This window comes from Sander vitreus, chromosome 11 (genome assembly GCF_031162955.1).
Source record: "Sander vitreus isolate 19-12246 chromosome 11, sanVit1, whole genome shotgun sequence".
NCBI classification, from domain to species: Eukaryota; Metazoa; Chordata; class Actinopteri; order Perciformes; family Percidae; genus Sander; species Sander vitreus.
The window spans coordinates 9,796,411-9,814,932 of NC_135865.1; the positions used below are offsets into that span (position 1 = coordinate 9,796,411).

The 18,522-nt window shown below is 40.3% G+C and overlaps 1 pseudogene; it reads right to left on the reverse strand.

Annotated features, from left to right (window-relative positions):
• Nucleotides 1-6,275: 6,275 nt before the first annotated feature.
• Nucleotides 6,276-11,059, reverse strand: LOC144525080 (histamine N-methyltransferase A-like; annotated as a pseudogene).
• Between the last annotated feature and the right edge of the window lie 7,463 nt (nucleotides 11,060-18,522).

Sequence of the window (18,522 nt, forward strand, 5' to 3'; positions counted from 1 at the left end):
CGGTAATGCAGCATTAGCCTCTGTTTGCTCAGAGGCAAATGTCATGCCTGTTTATGCATTTCTGAGAGGGGGAAATGTGGAGTTCAAATTAGCCAGTGAAAAGACCTGTGACGCTATTTCCCCTGCAAGAAAGAATATGTTGCACAGGATACAAGTGAGCATGACAAGACTGAACCGCTCTGAAACAAAACTGATATTTCATACTCCTAATATCAACACAACCACATTTTTTCTGGCTTAATTGTGAGGAGAAAATGTTCTTTGAGGAGCATCCTAAGCCAACGGCACCCTGTAGTTCATGAGCTATGACTCGAGAGAAGAAACCAGCGTGATTCTCTCAGTACAGATTGCGTTTTATTGAACCAGTGCTTGTCAGCATTTTTGGTGAGCTGGTAAAATATAATTGTGTCATCCTTTATAAAGCAGTGTTGGGGTGACAGCACCCACAGAAGCTTCATTACTCTGCTTTTTATTGGGGTGTGAAGAAGGGACATTCTCTCTGTGATGAATAACGTCTCTCGCATGAAGTCAAGGTAAAACACACTCACAGTGCCGGCGTGCTCCGCTGGATGTACAATGGATCATTTAAAATGAAATCAATTCAGCTGAAGAATTAGAGCTGGTAGCGAAAATGGTTTTTATCTGACGCCCATCAATACCTGTATTGATTTGCTAGTAGAATCGAAACTTGTGAGAACTGAGAGGAGAGAAAAAATGCTACACACACAAATATCTGAGCTGCATGTAGTAAGGTGTGGATTGACATCTGGTCATCCATCATGATTTTATTCAGGGAAACCCGACCTAAGTGTTGTGAATGTTAAATAATACCAAAACTCCTGGAATATTAAAACCTAAACCTCATCATGTTTTTATAACATTAGACACGTGCATATGTTCACAACTTAGTTGCCGGCGTTTAGGTGCTGCAAACCATCCGCCTGTTTTCTATGCAGGAATTTATTTGTTCAAGCTGTAATCGTTTCAAACAATTCAGAAAAACATAAAAGCATACAAAGAACATAATAAAATGCCACTATTTGTGGTTCGGAATTCCAAACAAATCTGCATAAGAAATACTGGTCCACGTTTGCATAGATTCTCAGCAGTGTTGCAGGGAAACTCCTCAAACTGCCCCTATCTCTATTTGAAGTGAGCGTAATAGTGTCTCCCAGCTCCTAAATAAAATAGCATATTCCCCCATTCACCTGCACTGTGATTTATCAAGTTAAACAACCATCTTTATTGTGTTTGGGTCCTCACCACGGCCATAAACACTTTTTTATGGATAGAAAACAGAACGTTTCACAGTTTAGCAGAACATTTCATTAGAATGGGTTTAGCCTGGAACACCAGCAAGGCGAAATGAAATGGAGGAACCCGAGGATCCTGATCGTAAGTTATTAAGACAGAGGGGTCGCTCCAGGGACCCACACTTTAAATAAAGCTCCAAAGTTTCCAACTTCATTTCCTATGCACAATCAAGCTTGCGCCCATGAGAGGGAGGGTATTTAAGATCCAATGAATGGATGTGGGCCAGAAATGGCGTTTAATAAAAGACGAAATACTAGTTGATTAATGCACTGAAGAACAATAAAGCCATAGCAGATCTACAGGGAAATGTAAGGTTTCATTTTCTTTTTTTCCTGACAGGGATTAAGTACAAATATCCGTGCTACCGGTATTAACTTCTGGCAGGATTGCTCTGTGTCATGATCAGTTTTTAAGTCCTGTGTCTGTTCACTAACATAGCTGCAGAAGTAACAGACATCACCCTCAGTAATAACAGTAATAAAACACAGCAGATATGATCTGTAGGGTTCAACTGATAAGGGTTTAAAGGCCTTTCTGCTGATACATTGAAGGCACTGCTAGTATGGCAATATTCAGTATCTTTAATATGGACATTTTAATGCCAGAGTATAGTGTTTACCAAAGACTTCTATGCTTATCCTCTGCAACGGCATCACTTAACACTCAACATGAATTTATATAATCCATTTGAATTCCAGGCTTATTAAATTCCTGCAGGGGGAACAGCTCTTTAAAGCAGACTGACTCACATCGACAATGCAGTGGGATACATAAAAATTAAACGGAAAATTCCTTTCCAAAACCCATTGTTTTGCAAATATATGAACATATAAAATGTGCAAGGAAAATTAAAAAGATATACTTTTATTCTAAAAAAAGATATAGCTGTGGTCAGGGAGGACGCTCAATCATATCAGAGGTAACAGTGATATCTGTAATAAAAGGACTGTTCCATTGCTGATAACCAATATATAAATCTAACCTCAGTCATCTAAGCAAAAGCTACTTGAGCAAAACAACTGAGACTGCAAAAGGCTATCTTGTTTTTTTCTCCACATCCCATAACAGTAAATGACAAGCACAGCCCCAAACACTGCACAATGTGAGGGGAATTGGGGCATTTAGTGAGGGTAAACGTCACTAAGTGTAATTAAGGAGCATCTCACCCTCAGGGACTCTGTCAGTTGACAAAGTGAACAAGTGACAGTGAGAGTCTCTGTCACTATATCAAATGAGCAGATACGGGCTTAAAAGAGCATGGCTTAGAGTCAATATCAAGTTGTTTCTCAAAATTGTTATCACCGTTTGTCAGGCACAGAGAATTCTTCTGAAGTAGCCCATTTTTCACTTAAACTTTTCTTCTCGACAAGGAGAAGTTTCACAGTTGCAGCACAAAAACAAAAGGCCTAAACTGGAATATATAATTAATGAATTCACTAAATGTGTTGTGTTATCTGTAATTGATCACAATATGAACAGAGGGGGTCAATTAGTGGCATGTTTGGCCTGGTTTATCTCTCACACTAATGGTGCAATATGTGGCCTGCAAAATAAATATGTTGCCATCACTTATCTGTGGCAGTTCTCCATATTCACACCCACAGGACCAGTCCTGCAAATTGGACTATAAGGCCTTGAATCACTAGATTAATGAGACAGACAAAGGTAAACCCATTCCAACCTTTCTGATTTGTGGTGAATCACCTTGGATAGGTTTTAAACCTGCGTAAAGCTGTAAGATCACTTCTCTGCCACACAATTCAACCTCATTGAGAGAAAAAAGACTGAATTCTGCAACTGGAATTTCCACCTTCACCTTATAGTGATTTAACTGATGTAACACAGAATTTACAAAAGGAAAAAAAAAAATCCTTGGAATCAACATTCAAATATATATATATATAATCATATTTTGCCGGACTCAGAGCTGTGGAGGACAGCTGCTATATAACAGCAGCTGCTTAACAGGACTAATTCTCCAGAATGAAATACGCCGCAGAGGCCAGCCATTTACAGGACTGGTATCAAAGCTATATTTCAAGGGACGGCCGCAGCCTCTGCCCATTAAAGTATGTGTGATGTATGTTAGGGCCAGTGTGATGTCCTGCTCTGGTCTCAGAGAGGTCTGCACACTGACATGATGGCTGATATAGAAGATGCCTTTGGCCTGATACTGACTCTCCATACAGAGGGGAGCAGAGGACAGGAGCCGTATTAAAGAAGATAGACATCTGAAGAGTCAATCTGACCAAGCAGCCAATATCTATCTTAGAAAAATGCCATCAGTTTTTGTCTTTAAAAATAAGGCAGTGATCTCATACATTTGTATCTTTAATAAGATTTGGAAATAAAAGGCAGCAATTTCACAAATGATGAAGGTTGCTGGAAAACGTGTGGAAAATAAAAGACATTTCAACTTTAATTTTGTTATTTCTATAAAGGTTATCAGCAGAGTACATCCTGCAGTATAAACATCTGTTCTTGTCAAAACATTAGCTGTGAAGTTACCTTCAAGATTCTTTACTTTTATATTGTTAAGGATTTTGTTGCAGGTGTTTTGATGTTAGGAGGGTCAAGTGTGTGTTAAATGTTTTAAGAATAATGTTTTGTGCACCTTTTAATTAATATGTCTTGCTTTATTCTTGTGGCGATATTGTGTATGTGTTGATTTTTGAGGGTACATTTTGATTCCTTGATACCAAACATTCACAAATCATTCATGTATTTAATTCATTGCTGGAGATTTAAGTCAACCTTGGCTCACCTGAAGTCAAGTCTGCACAAACCCTAAGCACTGAAAGGCAACAAGACATGCTGCAACGTCTGCTTCTCATTTTAAATCAAGCTTGTTATTTAGGCATACAAACACAGAGCACATTGCACATGCAATGCATGTCACTGCATCAGAAAGTTAAAAAAAATAACTGAGGTGTACTCAGGTCAAGACAAAATAATAATAATATTCACACTTTGAACACATGGCCTGTTTCCTCATTACACTAAGTGTAAAGGTACACTGATGAGCAACATAAAGCCAGAGGCTGGAGTTCAGCTCTGATAGCTAGCCAGATGGACTGAAGAAAGTTGCTCTTTTTTGAAGAGGTTTTTACATGGATGCTTCTCATAACCATTACCACATATGGCACAGCTGCAATGCCTGAGATTTACAAAGTAACAAAGAAGTATTTATGGATTCATATTTTACTATTGTTACAGCATCGCCTGCATGATACAAAGCCGACGAGGTTCATAGAGAAACGTAACCTAAATGTTCAACATCAGAAACTCTGGAGAGACATGGCTTGTCATATGCCATCAGATAAGCATGCAGCAGTAAATAAAAACATTATGCAGCTAACAGTATAAAAATACCCAGCTGTTCAGCACGACTAAGTATAATCAATCAACTCGAAAACAAGGTGAGCTGTGAACATTTCATTACATTTATCTAGCAGAAAACTTCTTCTATGATAAGACACCAACTGGCATGTGAAGTAAATAGTTCTTGAAGAGCATTAGCTGCAAACAGTGTCTTGAGGTTGATTATCTCAATGACTAATGCTCTGTCACTCTGTGGTATGAGAGGGCCCAGCGAGGACCCCCGGTAATGGAGCCTGAGCAGGTGCTGAAAGCCCACTGACATCAGGGGGGAGTGCACTGACAAGAATTTCTGATGAATTTCAATTACTGATCTATTAACGCTAATGAGGTAAATGAGCAGCCAGAATACATTTGCAAGACAGCTTGAGACAAGACCATGGCGGTCTGACGTGATTTTGTGTTTATGCCATTGTTAGAAATGTCTATGTGTTAGCCGGCTGAGTGGGAAGTGAAAGTACAGGAGTCAAATAACAAGTGACTCCAACTGTGTTACTTTTTTTCACACATTAGGCATACTTGGTTTTTGGTTACGTTTGATTAAAGTTAGTGTTGTCACCCTTGGCTGTAATGCCATATCTACATGTAAAGTCAGTGTGCCATCTACTGGATTTAGTGCAATGGAGCGCAGATACAGCATCAGCTGTATTCTCAGACATGTAGTACCATCTGCTGGCCTTATGGTGAACAGCATCATGGGGAAGCTCAAGTTTTAAAAAGGTTCTTTTTATGAATAATCTAGCTCTTTCTAATGATATTAGGCATCTATAAGCATATTTGTAAACTAACAAAAAACAGCAGTCTTTAATTTTGAATTAATTACTTGACTATATTCTTTAAGAAATTTTAAACAGTGGGTGTATTAAATTTACTGGAAAAGATGAAGATAGAAATAGTCCGGCACATAACACCCTGCTAAAGCACATGCTGTTTTCATGCTTTGGTTTTTTTGCAGAAAAAAACATTATAAAGTGTAAATAAGTAAGCTATGGAGATGCTGGTAGGTGGATTTGATTACCTTTGGAAAGAGCCAGGCTTCCCCCTGCTTCCAGTCTCTATGCTGAGCTAAGCTAACCAGCTGCTGGCTTAAGATTCATATTTACTGTATAAGACAAGACAAGAGAGTGGCATCAATCCATCATCAAAATGAGACACTACAGTATTCCACCAACTACTCTAACTGGCAACTCAATTGTTGTATTGGACAAGTTTGGATGGAAAAAAAAAAAATACAAAGTGTGTGTATGTGTGATATAATTTGATTTAATTAATTTCACTCATGATGATATTAAACTTGAAATATTTCTTTAGACAACAAACTGAAAATGTTTCCAGGGTTACTTGAATGCTACTGGATTTGGTCCCCCTCCCGGTGCTCTGTGATGTGATTTAATTTACAATAGATTTACTATGTAAGTAATTTTAATGAGCCAACAGCAACTGTATTTATCATTGTGGTAAACATACTGAGTAAATGAGGTGAATGCAACAGCACATGGTAAACTTGATTTTAGCAACAAGCAAATATGCTGCATTTCCGCATATGGCAAGGTAAAGTAAATGCAAGACTGTACAGTACATACTCAAGCATAAACAAGTATGCAGCTCATATTACTGTTAAATAATACCCTGCCATCTTTTTCAGTGCTGCACTTGTTTTTGAGAAGTTCTAACATGCCTGCTCTGTTCTCTGGAGAGAAAGACTGGTAGAAGTTATTGTTCGCTGTCATGTAATTCAACAGACATTTACCAGTCTGGCTGCTTGGACTGAAGCACTCAGTGATGTCAAAGGTGTTGGGAATCACGTGCTCCTCATATTTCAGACCCTGGCTCTTCAGGCAGGCAATTACCTCTCCTGATGAGCGGTATTCTTGGAGGGCGTCGACACAGAGATCCTTCTTGTATGTCTTCTACAGGGTGTCCCAGCCACCGTTAGCTGCATATTGTGAGATTGAATACATTAATTCCAGAAGAAATATATCGGCAAACAGAGTGATGCATGTCTTTGCTCTTCAGTTAAGACACAGGTTAGGAGGAAGAAAGAGAGAAAGCAGTATGGAAAACTTAGTTCTACTTACCTGCTTCAATGATGATCATAAGCCTGCCATTGTTCTTCAGAAGGCTATGGTAGAACTTGATGGTGTCGGCGAGGTTATCCACATAGTAGATCATCTGTTAAGGACAGAGTTGTGGGGAACCTGTAATTTAACCTTTTGGATTTAAGCTTGCATTCACTCAAACCCACAGTTTGAAGTGTCTTCTAGTCATTGTAGCTGTGTCATGGAGATTTAGGCTATGTCAGAGGATACAATATATACGATTATTTCTAACACTGATCTTTTTCCACTTTTGTTTGGTTCTGCTGATATGCTCCCCAGTGAATTCAAGCAGCAGTTGAAGACTTAGTTGGGAGCTAAATAAATTTCATTGCATACACAAAGCAAGACTGACATTCTACCAACAGTTCACAGCAATCTTTAGTCCTCACTTTAACCCAGGACAACATGTAGAGAACATGCAAAGCTCAGAGGCCAGAAAGTGAACCCAAAATGATCTTGTCATGTCATCAAGCAAACTCATAATACCTGAATCATGTGTATGAAGTCAAAAGTCTTCATGTCTCCTTTTTCTTTGACTTGCCTCTCATAGTCCTCACTGTGCATGATATACCAAGCAAATGGGATCTTCTGAAGGTTGGTGGTCTTTGCTACCAAAGCTACAGTGGGGAGAACAAGTATGTGATACACTGCCGATTTTGCAAGTTTTCCCACTTACAAAGCATGTAGAAGTCTGTAATTTTTATCATAGGTACTCTTCAACTGTGAGTGACGGAATCTAGAATATAAATCCAGAAAATCACATTGTATGATTTTTAAGTAATTAATTTGCATTTTATTGCATGACATAAGTATTTGATACATCAGAAAAGCAGAACTTAATATTTGGTACAGAAACATTTGTTTGCAATTACAGAGATCATACGTTTCCTGTAGTTCTTGACCAGGTTTGCACACACTGCAGCAGGGAGTTTGGCCCACTCCTCCATACTGACCTTCTCCAGATCCTTCAGGTTTCGGGGCTGTCGCTGGGCAATTAGGAATTTCAGCTCCCTCCAAAGATTTTCTATTGGGTTCAGGTCTGGAGACAACTCCTTAGTTGCCCTGGCTGTGTGTTTCGGGTCGTTGTCATGCTGGAAGACCCAGCTACGACCCATCTTCAATGCTCTTACTGAGGGAAGGAGGTTGTTGGCCAAGATCTCGCAATACATGGCCCCATCCATCCTCCCCTCAATACGGTACAGTCGTCCTGTCCCCTTTGCAGAAAAGCATCCCCAAAGAATGATGTTTCCACCTCCATGCTTCACGGTTGGGATGGTGTTCTTGGGGTTGTACTCATCCTTCTTCTTCCTCCAAACACGGCGAGTGGAGTTTAGACCAAAAAGCTCTATTTTTGTCTCATCAGACCACATGACCTTCTCCCATTCCTCCTCTGGATCATCCAGATGGTCATTGGCAAACTTCAGATGTGCCTGGTCATGCGCTGGTTTGAGCAGGGGGACCTTGCGTGTGCTGCAGGATTTTAATCCATGATGGCGTAGTGTGTTACTAATGGTTTTCTTTGAGACTGTGGTCCGAGCTCTCTTCAGGTCATTGACCAGGTCCTGCCGTGTAGTTCTGGGCTGATCCCTCACCTTCCTCATGATCATTGATGCCCTATGAGGTGAGATCTTGCATGGAGCCCCAGACCGAGTGAGATTTACCGTCATCTTGAACTTCTTCCATTTTCTAATAATTGCGCCAACAGTTGTTGCCTTCTCACCAAGCTGCTTGCCTATTGTCCTGTAGCCCATCCCAGCCTTGTGCAGGTCTACAATTTTATCTCTGATGTCCTAACACAGATCTCTGGTCTTGGCCATTGTGGAGAGGTTGGAGCCTGTTTGAGTGTGTGGACAGGTGTCTTTTATACAGGTACAGAGTTCAAACAGGTGCAGTTAATACAGGTAATGAGTGGAGAACAGGAGGGCTTCTTAAAGAAAAACTAACAGGTCTGTGAGCGCTGGAATTCTTACTGGCTGGTAGGTGATCAAATACTTACGTCATGCAATAAAATGCAAATTAATTATTTAAAAATCATACAATGTGATTTTCTGGATTTTTTTAGATTCTGTCTCTCACAGTTGAAGAGTACCTATGATAAAAATTACAGACCTCTACATGCTTTGTAAGTAGGAAAACCTGCAAAATCGGCAGTGTATCAAATACTTGTTCTCCCCACTGTATACGTCGGACATAAAGAAACAGAGAAAGCTAAATAAACACAAAACAGTTTATGACAACATTTTATATAACAAACCTAATGACCTAATTGCAGATTATGATCAGGTGAAGAAGACAAAGAAAAAATACAAATCAAAAAGTGATAAAACAACATTTCACTGTGTGGCGTTCTGAATTGTTGATACCTTTGAAGTTGTCTGTGAGCTGAGAGCTGCCCTCCACAATGTCAGCAGTGATCGGGACAGCAGGAAATGTAGACTGCAGTAGAGTGAGCATCTGGGCATCTATTTCTCCTGGAATAAAACAGGAAGTCTTTAGACTTAGAATTCCTACTGCCTCAGTGTAATGCTGTTTCAATGTAAAAACCTCACGCACCAAAAGGTACACACATAAGTGTGTATGAGGCTTAAGCAGTCTGACTCAGTCATATCAGAGTTACAGCCTTTTTAGGACACAATTCCTCCTTGTGTTTGCCCAGATAGTGTTTCCTTGCTGAACTACAGTAACAGAGTAACACAAAGAGGGAACTTTGTAAAAAAAAGAAAGACTGCAAGTTTGGATGCATAAGTCATATTAGCTTCCTTTGCATGTATTTTTTCACAGAAATGGGTCTGTGGATTTTGTCTCCCATCAATTACACTGAAAGCACATCTCTTCAGTCAGTATGAACAGAAGGAATGATTACAGCAACAAAAAACTGAATCAATGTTCATATGGGCAGCTTTGATACATTGATAAACTCTGTACATCCTGTATATAAATAGGACATTTACTATATATAGATTTGCATAGTTCGTGATTACAGTAAATGGGACTTTTGTGGAAAATTAAGTCAAAGTCACTGGTTAATTTTTTTACATCATGGAACAGTGTATTTTCCTCTGGTGTTTAAAAAAAACTGCTTCTTTTAACACATAGATCACACAATAATGCAATCTTTTGCACTTGATCTTTGCCTTCATGCACTACAGTTAGTAACTGAGCCAAAACTACTTCTACAAACCACGTGTTCAAACAGTCACCAGTTCTCATCACATACCTCCACCACTTCCAACACCAAGAACATCCAGACTGCCTTTACCTGCTCCAATTCTGCATCAACACATGAGAGATGGAAAATAAAAAATAAAAAAATAAATGCCATGTATTACCCAATTAGCACTTAATGTAATACCTAAAATATGTTTCATTATGATGTTGATTAATACCAATAATATGGCAGTTTCTTGACCTGATTGCTGATATTTCTGAATTTAAAAAAAATCTCCATTCTCTTTAAGAAAACCAATATAAAACATTTCAAAAAATGTAGTATCTCACCCCTTAAGTCTAATACCAGACGTTTCTAATAAACCCATGTGTATTTATGCACACCACTCAGTAACTAGAATTAGAGACTGTATATGGAAAGCACATATCAATCCTGCTGGTGTATGGAAACAGGACTTTACATTCATCAAATGAGAAAGTACAGTACATCCTACAAGCACTTTTCATTATTAGTAAAACATCCGTCATTACTCTGTACACTGTACCCTAAAATCTGTACAAGATTAAAATTAATTAAAGTCAAAAAGCCATCAACAACAACAAAAATCATGCTAGAGTGTTACATTAAATTGAACGCCACCCACCAACTTCACTGTTATCAGAGTTGGAAAATTGACTTTTGACCAACACAAGGGCCCTTAATGTTTCTGTTACTGCAGCACTATCGCCAGCTTTGTACCTGAATGAAATTATAGGCAATATCATCTCCCTTTGAAAGAACATTTTCCAACTTCTGAGAGAAGTCATGAAGAACTAAGTCAATGAGCTAAATGATCTCTGTCTTCAAACTGCACAAAAAGACAAAAAAAAGGCACCCACAACCTCTACTAATTCTGTGTGAATAGTAGAAATAGTTAAGATTAAAAACAAGTGCAGTGTAGCACTCCGAGCCTTTTTTTCTTGTACCTTTTAAATTCTCCTGGCAGGATGTTGTGAACACCCCGGAGAATGGCCTCGTGCTCTCCCGAATGTTCCAGGTAGAACTGAAAGCTTTGGACAGAACTGCCCTCATAACAAGTCTGCTTTGCTTCTGCAGCCATGACTGATTCCTGCAATGCATTACACATAGCAGTTGGAAAAGGAATCACATTGCAATGATTTATCCTTGCGAAAAACAACTAAAAAATAACTTTTAATCCCATGGTAAGCATCAATCATGCAATGTTATAAGTATTCAACAATTATTAATAATTATTACTTGAATATGTGGAGAGTAAATACAGAGAGCCGATTGTTCTACCACTGCAACAACTGCAACTCTGCTGTCAGATTCCTATTGGGTGTATTCCATTGATGATTATGAAATCAGCCCTATCATTAGTGTTTACAGGAATCTTAGTAATTCTCTGATTTAAAAAAAAAAAACTTAATAACTAAATAACTTTAGTTAAAAAGTTAGTTTCTGTATTATCCTTTCGGAAATTCCTGCCGTGTCTGTAAGATGAAAAGGCATGACAATTTCATATCACGATTATAGTGACCAAAATAATCACGGTTATCAGTATTATGGCAGTATTGTTAAAATGTGCTCAAATGTTCAAAAGGTTCTGACACATACACTAAAATTATTACACCACAAGTTTTTGTTTGCATAAACATTAAACTCATAACAGAGAATGCCTTGTCATAATAAAGACCATTAAAGTGCCCATATTATGCTTATTTTCAGGTTCATAATTGTATTTTAAGGTTGTACCAGAATAGGTTTACATGGTTTAATTTTCAAAAAAACACCATATTTTTGTTGTACTGCACAGCTCTCTCTCACTGCTGCAGATCCTCTCTTTCACCTGGTCTCTGTTTTAGCTACAGAGTGAGACCTCTTTTCTTCTTCTTCGTCTTCTTCTGTACTATCTTTGATTGCACTCGCACATGCGCAGTAGCTCAGATGTAGATCATGTCAGCTAGCTAGCTCCATAGACAGTAAAAGAAAGGCTGTTTCTCCAACCGGTCAGTTACAAGGCAGGGTCGCTGGGAGACTTCTAAATGAGGGCGCACATGTAAGTAGTTCTTTTGTAGATTATGGTGAACTTGTGTGTGTTGTAGCAGTGCTTTGCTATTTAGAATGAGGTAGCATGCTAACGCTAATGCTACAAGCTAACAGTTGTGGTTAGCCAGCTCGTTTCGGTTTGTGACATCACAAGCCGTGCCGATTTTGAACAGCTCACCCGGAGACTGAAGGCAGGACACATTCAGAAACCGTATCTCACTCAAAATAGCATGGATGGATTTTTTTTCAAAGTTTGTATGCGTGTGGAAGCACCACAGACACAAAAGAACACCCCAAATCCCAGAAAAAGTTTTTTTTATTATGTTTTTTTCATAATATGGGCACTTTAAAATGGTTTAAAACAAAACAAAAAGTTATCTGTAACTGTAAAAAACAGTGTTACAGTAAGAAAAAATAAGATTTCAAAAAGTTAGCTTGAAAAGAATGAGACTTACAAGACTGATGCCATATTACTATTGCTAGCCCTATAGGAAAAAGTCACACTAAAAAATACAGGATTGGTTTTAAAATAATCCAGACTATATTTGAGTTAACTGTTGCTTCTTATTTTTTGTATATTTAGTGTATGTAAAGCACTTTGTAATACAATAAAAAGCAATGTACTTCATTACAGAACAGGAGTAAATAGATAGCCGTAAGAAGCATTTCAAATGTTGGTGGGACAATTTATTGGGGGAGGGGACATTTTTAATAGAGTAGATGTCGTTTCCTGTATTCTGGTGCCTTTTAACGCGTGGTTTGATACCAGCATGAGAACTCTTGTCTAATATGACTATGGACTGAGACTGACAAGGTGAATGAACAGAAGACACTGACACAACATTTACTCAGCTCAGACCACCAGATTCAAACAGATAATTTACACAGACTGTAGATGAAAAAAACATCATGTTATTTTAGCATTAGACAAGAAAATTAAATTAGAAAGGGTGTCTCTCTGTCATGGCAGACCATGCCGCGGATGAAAAATGGTGACCCAAATTCTTTGATTCATGTGTATGAGTTGCAAAACCCAGATACGGATCCTTGAGCAACAGGTCACACTCTGCTCGAGTGAGCACACACACTGCACAACACACATCTTCAGGGTCAGATATAGGTTTTGAGAAAAGACAGTTGTGCAATTGACACACAACTGCCAGATAATCTGTTTAGATAGCATTTTACAATGCATGATATGGCTTTGCATGTTTTGCAAGCTGAGAATAGCCTATAGATGTTAAAAAGAAGAAAGTACAGGACTTGGGTGTAGGCCTGTAACAATTATTAAATAATTGTCAGACTGCAATTTTTTACATAATCACGGCTATTTTGTATAACAACTAAAGCATTTAAAGCAATTAAAGCATTAGAGCATTTTTTTTAATGAGATTGGTCACACTATTATTTGGATCCATCAAACGCGTTCGCAATACCGGTGTATCATCACCTAACAGTAACGTTAGCTAGCCTATGATACTATGGATTTCTAGCAGAGGACGCCCCACCCGCAATTGCAAGTCCTGTCGGCTTTTGCTAAGGTCCTAAGGGGTATGACTGTTAATAGTAGCTAATTGTTGATTTTGTTAAGATGTGCCAAATTGTAATTATATAAGTTATTATTGGTCGGACTGTTTAGCTAAAGCTATGCTAGCGGCAGCTGTCACTTGTTGCCATAGCAGCTCCAAACAACCTGGGCTGGTAGCCGTCTAAAGCCAAACCTGCTCCGTTTTTTGTTTAGGCCTATGATTAATGCTTTGCTTGTTATTGATGGAAATAAATGTTCTATTATCAATTTTTTGTTCATTTAAGCAAAAGATACAATGTTTTATGATAATAAAGAGGTGTGGTTTGCTTCATAGGCTGTGAACCTGCATATCTGGGTCACATAACAGTGATATAACAAAAGATGTATCCTACTGTAAACTTCAATTTGTTTGAAAAAGTAATAAATAAATAAAATATTATTTCACTATAAGGGACAATTATATTGTTAATTGCAATTATTTTTAAGACAATTAATTGTCCAGCAAAATTTGGAATTGTTACCGGCCTACTTGGGTGAGATGTTTTGGCAATGCCCAGCAGTGGCAACTGACAGGCACACCTTAAATGTATTTCAATCCAAGTTTGCAAACATACAGAACACAATGCAATTTAATATTTGATGTGTTGTTACACCTACAACCTGAAGGCCTGCACAGAAAAACAATAAACATGTTGAGCTTATTCACCAGAGGCCAGAGGCCTGTACTACGAAGCAAGATATTGCATTAACGAGGTAACTTCAGGTTCAACCCAGGGTTTTGTGTATCACTACGGTGGATCACTTGTTACCAAGTTCAATCGCTGTGGTAACTCATGCTGAACACCTAACCTGGTCGAGAGCAGGTTATGTTGGAGATTAGAGATTAACTGGTGTAAAAGCACCGCTTACTGACCAATCAATACTTGATTGATAACGGTGTCACCGTTCTTAGAAGATCCGGTGGAGCTTGGTGCGCGGAGAGAGAGAGGTGAGCTCATAAAAGTTAAAACATTTAGAGACCGACAACCCTCGTTAACATTCCCTGATGGTTATCTTTAGGAAATATATAGATTTTCAGCGCAGAGAATTATGTATAAGCTATTTTCGGCTTCTTGAGCCGTGTGTTGCCAATGCCACATATCGGTTTGAATTTTATTTTTATATTTTTTATTTGCTCTCATGATCGCTTCCCACCACCAGGGTTGCAACTGAAATAATAGGCTAAAGAAACGACAGTTTATGGAAAGCACAAGTGTAATTATGGTCAGATCGTGTGCCTGACTGATGGGGAAGTGATATTGATAAGCGTTGTGATTTACGCATTTACAGCTTCGGCTATTTTTTTGAGAGCTTTCCTTCCTGTTTTAGGAAGCAGCGACTGTATTGCTTTTTGCCTGTGAAACCGTGTCTGTGTTCTTCATTTTTATGTAGAATTATAGTTTGCTCTTCTTATATAAAATATGTGGCTCTGGTAGATGTTTGCGATTGGTCGTGCTGTGCAAACACCGCCTCTTTTATGTGAACGCGCGCGCCGCTGGATTGGGAAACCCTGGGTTGATTGAACTAGTTGTTAACCACCGGCGTGACACAGTTTATGCGGGACCGCGGTTGTTAGGTTAGGTGAAGCTGGGTAACTGAAAGAAATCCAGGACATGTTGATCTTGATTTGTAGTACAGGGCCCCATTTCAGGAAGCAGGTTTAGTGAAAACTCTGAGTTTGTTAACCCTGAGATGAGGGAAACTCTGGGTTTTCTGTTTCAGAAAGAGAGGTAACTTCACCTCAGAGTCAGTTACTATGGTAACTGAGCCTGTGAACCTAACCTGGTCGGGAGCAGGTTTTCTTCAAGAAACCTCGAGTTTCTCTCAGTCTCCTCCCTCTGACACCAGCCCAGCATGCTGACACAGCCCTCTTTCATTTCCTCATTCATTCAGTCTGTATCAGGCGCATTTTAGCATAGTTTGTTATCGGCATTAATAAAAAAAAATTGTGTTGGTTTATGTTTGGCAGATTATAAAACAAAATTATTTTTTTTCTAAAAACATGGTATTTCCTTTTGTCGACGATCCCGTTGATGAAGAACCTGTATTACTTCTGCTTTACTTCGCAGGGTGTTATATGTCGGGAGATGATAAACCCTTTGAAATAAAAGATTATGAATTATAATTCTGTTAATGATGGTGCTGCAGCCTCAGTGGGATTAGTAGGCGTAGTACTTTTTCGCCCGCAGTACTGCACCTAAATGAAATAGATTATAGGTTTAATACCATTTCACCAGTAATATTAGGCTATACTTATGATTAAATATGATATACACTAAATTAGAATATACACATTTACTCTAGCAGCAATTTTTTCCCATGCAAATTCTCTTTCTTTTGCAGCAGCCGCTGTGTTGTTTTTTTAACTCGCTGTATGTGAGCATGAGTATTTCCACTGACCCGTTTGTTTGTGGTTGTTACCATGGTGAATCGTAGTATCATGGCTCCATTCATGCTGCCTTATTATTGTGATGGTGCACGCGTGTGAACCTACTCTGAGTTGATTGAACCAACTCAAATCAGCTGTTCTGAAACCGAAAACTCAGTTTTCCATCTCAGGGTAAATCAACTCAGAGATCAGGGTTAGACTCAAAGTTTGTTAAACCTTCTTCCTGAAATGGGGCCCTGTACTACAAATCAAGATCAACATACCCTGGATTTCTTTCAGTTACCCAGCTTCACCTAACCTAACAACCGCGGTCCCGCATAAACTGTGTCACGACGGTAGTTAACAACTAGTTCAATCAACCCAGGGTTTCCCAATCCAGCGGCGCGCGCGTTCACATAAAAGAGGCGGTGTTTGCACAGCACGACCAATCGCAAACATCTACCAGAGCCACATATTTTATATAAGAAGAGCAAACTATAATTCTACATAAAAATGAAGAACACAGACACGGTTTTACAGGCAAAAAGCAATACAGTCGCTGCTTCCTAAAACAGGAAGGAAAGCTGGCAAAAAAATAGCCAACGCTGTAGATGCGTAAATCACAACGCTTATCAATATCACTTCCCCATCACTCAGGCACTAGATCTGACCATAATTACACTTGTGCTTTCCATAAACTGCCGTTGCTTTAGCCTATTATATTACCAGTTGCAACCCTGGTAACTGTCCTTCAGTCCTGACTGCACTATTGTCTTCAGTGGTGGCGGAGCAATGTAATATCTTATAAATTAGACAAAGGTTACTATATTTAATCAGGTTTGCCTTAACTTAAAAGTCTGTCTATTTAAAATTTGGCAGCTGTGATGTTGGGTTTCTGATCTAGAACTTTGAGAGTACGTTTATATAGAGTTTCTAGTGGCTTCCTTGTGGATTTGTAAGCCTGAGTCCAGCTAGTCAAACAATAGGTAAAAATCCATCCATCTTCATCCGCTTATCCGGGGTCGGGTCGCGGGGGTAGCAGCTCCAGCAGGGGACCCCAAACTTCCCTTTCCCGGGCCACATTAACCAGCTCCGACTGGGGGATCCCGAGGCGTTCCCAGGCCAGGTTAGAGATATAATCCCTCCACCTAGTCCTGGGTCTCCCCGAGGCCTCCTCCCAGCTGGGACGTGCCTGGAACACCTCCCTAGGGAGCGCCCAGGGGGCATCCTTAGCAGATGCCCGAACCACCTCAACTGGCTCCTTTCGGCGCAAAGGAGCAGCGGCTCTACTCGAGCTCCTCACGGATAACTGAGCTTCTCACCCTATCTCTAAGGGAGCGCCAGCTACCCTCCTGAGGAAACCCATTTCGGCCGCTTGTACCCTGGATCTTGTTCTTTCGGTCATGACCCAGCCTTCATGACCATAGGTGAGGGTAGGAACAAAAAACTGACCGGTAGATTGAGAGCTTTGCCTTCTGGCTCAGCTCTCTTTTTACATCTAACGGTGCGATAAATTGAATGTAATACCGCACCTGCTGTGCCGATTCTCCGACCAATCTCCCGCTCCATTGTCCCCTCACTCGCGAACAAGACCCCAAGGTACTTGAACTCCTTCACTTGGGGTAAGGACTCATTCCCTACCTGGAGAAGGCACTCCATCGGTTTCCTGCTGAGAACCATGGCCTCCGATTTAGAGGTGCTGATCCTCATCCCAGCCGCTTCACACTCGGCTGCGAACCGATCCAGTGAGTGCTGAAGGTCACAGGCCGATGATGCCATCAGGACCACATCATCTGCAAAAAGCAGCGATGAGATCCCCAGCCCACCGAACTGCAACCCCTCTCCACCCCGACTACGCCTCGATATCCTGTCCATAAATACTACAAACAGGATTGGTGACAAAGCGCAGCCCTGGCGGAGGCCAACTCTCACCTGAAAGCGAGTCCGACTTACTGCCGAGAACCCGGACACAGCTCTCGCTTTGGTCGTACAGAGATTGGATGGCCCTGAGAAGGGACCCCTCACCCCGTACTCCGCAGCACCTCCCACAGTATCTCCCGGGGCACCCGGTCATCGCCTTCTCCAGATCCACAAAACACATGTAGACTGGTTGGGCATACTCCCAGGCTCCCTCCAGGATCCTTGCAGAGTAAAGATCTGGTCCGTTGTTCCACGACCAGGGACGGAATCCGCATTGTTCCTCTTCAACCTGAGATTCGACTATCGACCAAACCCTCCTTTCCAGCACCTTGAGTAGACTTTACCGGGAGGCTGAGAAGTGTGATACCCCTGTAATTGGCACACACCCTCTGGTCCCCCCTTTTTTAAAAGGGAACCACCACCCCGGTCTGCCACTCCTTAGGCACCGTCCCAGACTTCCACGCAATGTTGAAGAGGCGTGTCAACCAAGACAACCCCTCCACACCCAGAGCTTTAAGCATTTCTGGACGGATCTCATCAATTCCTGGGGCTTTGCCACTGTGGAGTTGTTTAACTACCTCAGCAACCTCCACCAGGAAATTGATGCCAATCCCCCCCTCATCCTCCAGCTCTGCCTCTACCATAGAGGCGTATTAGT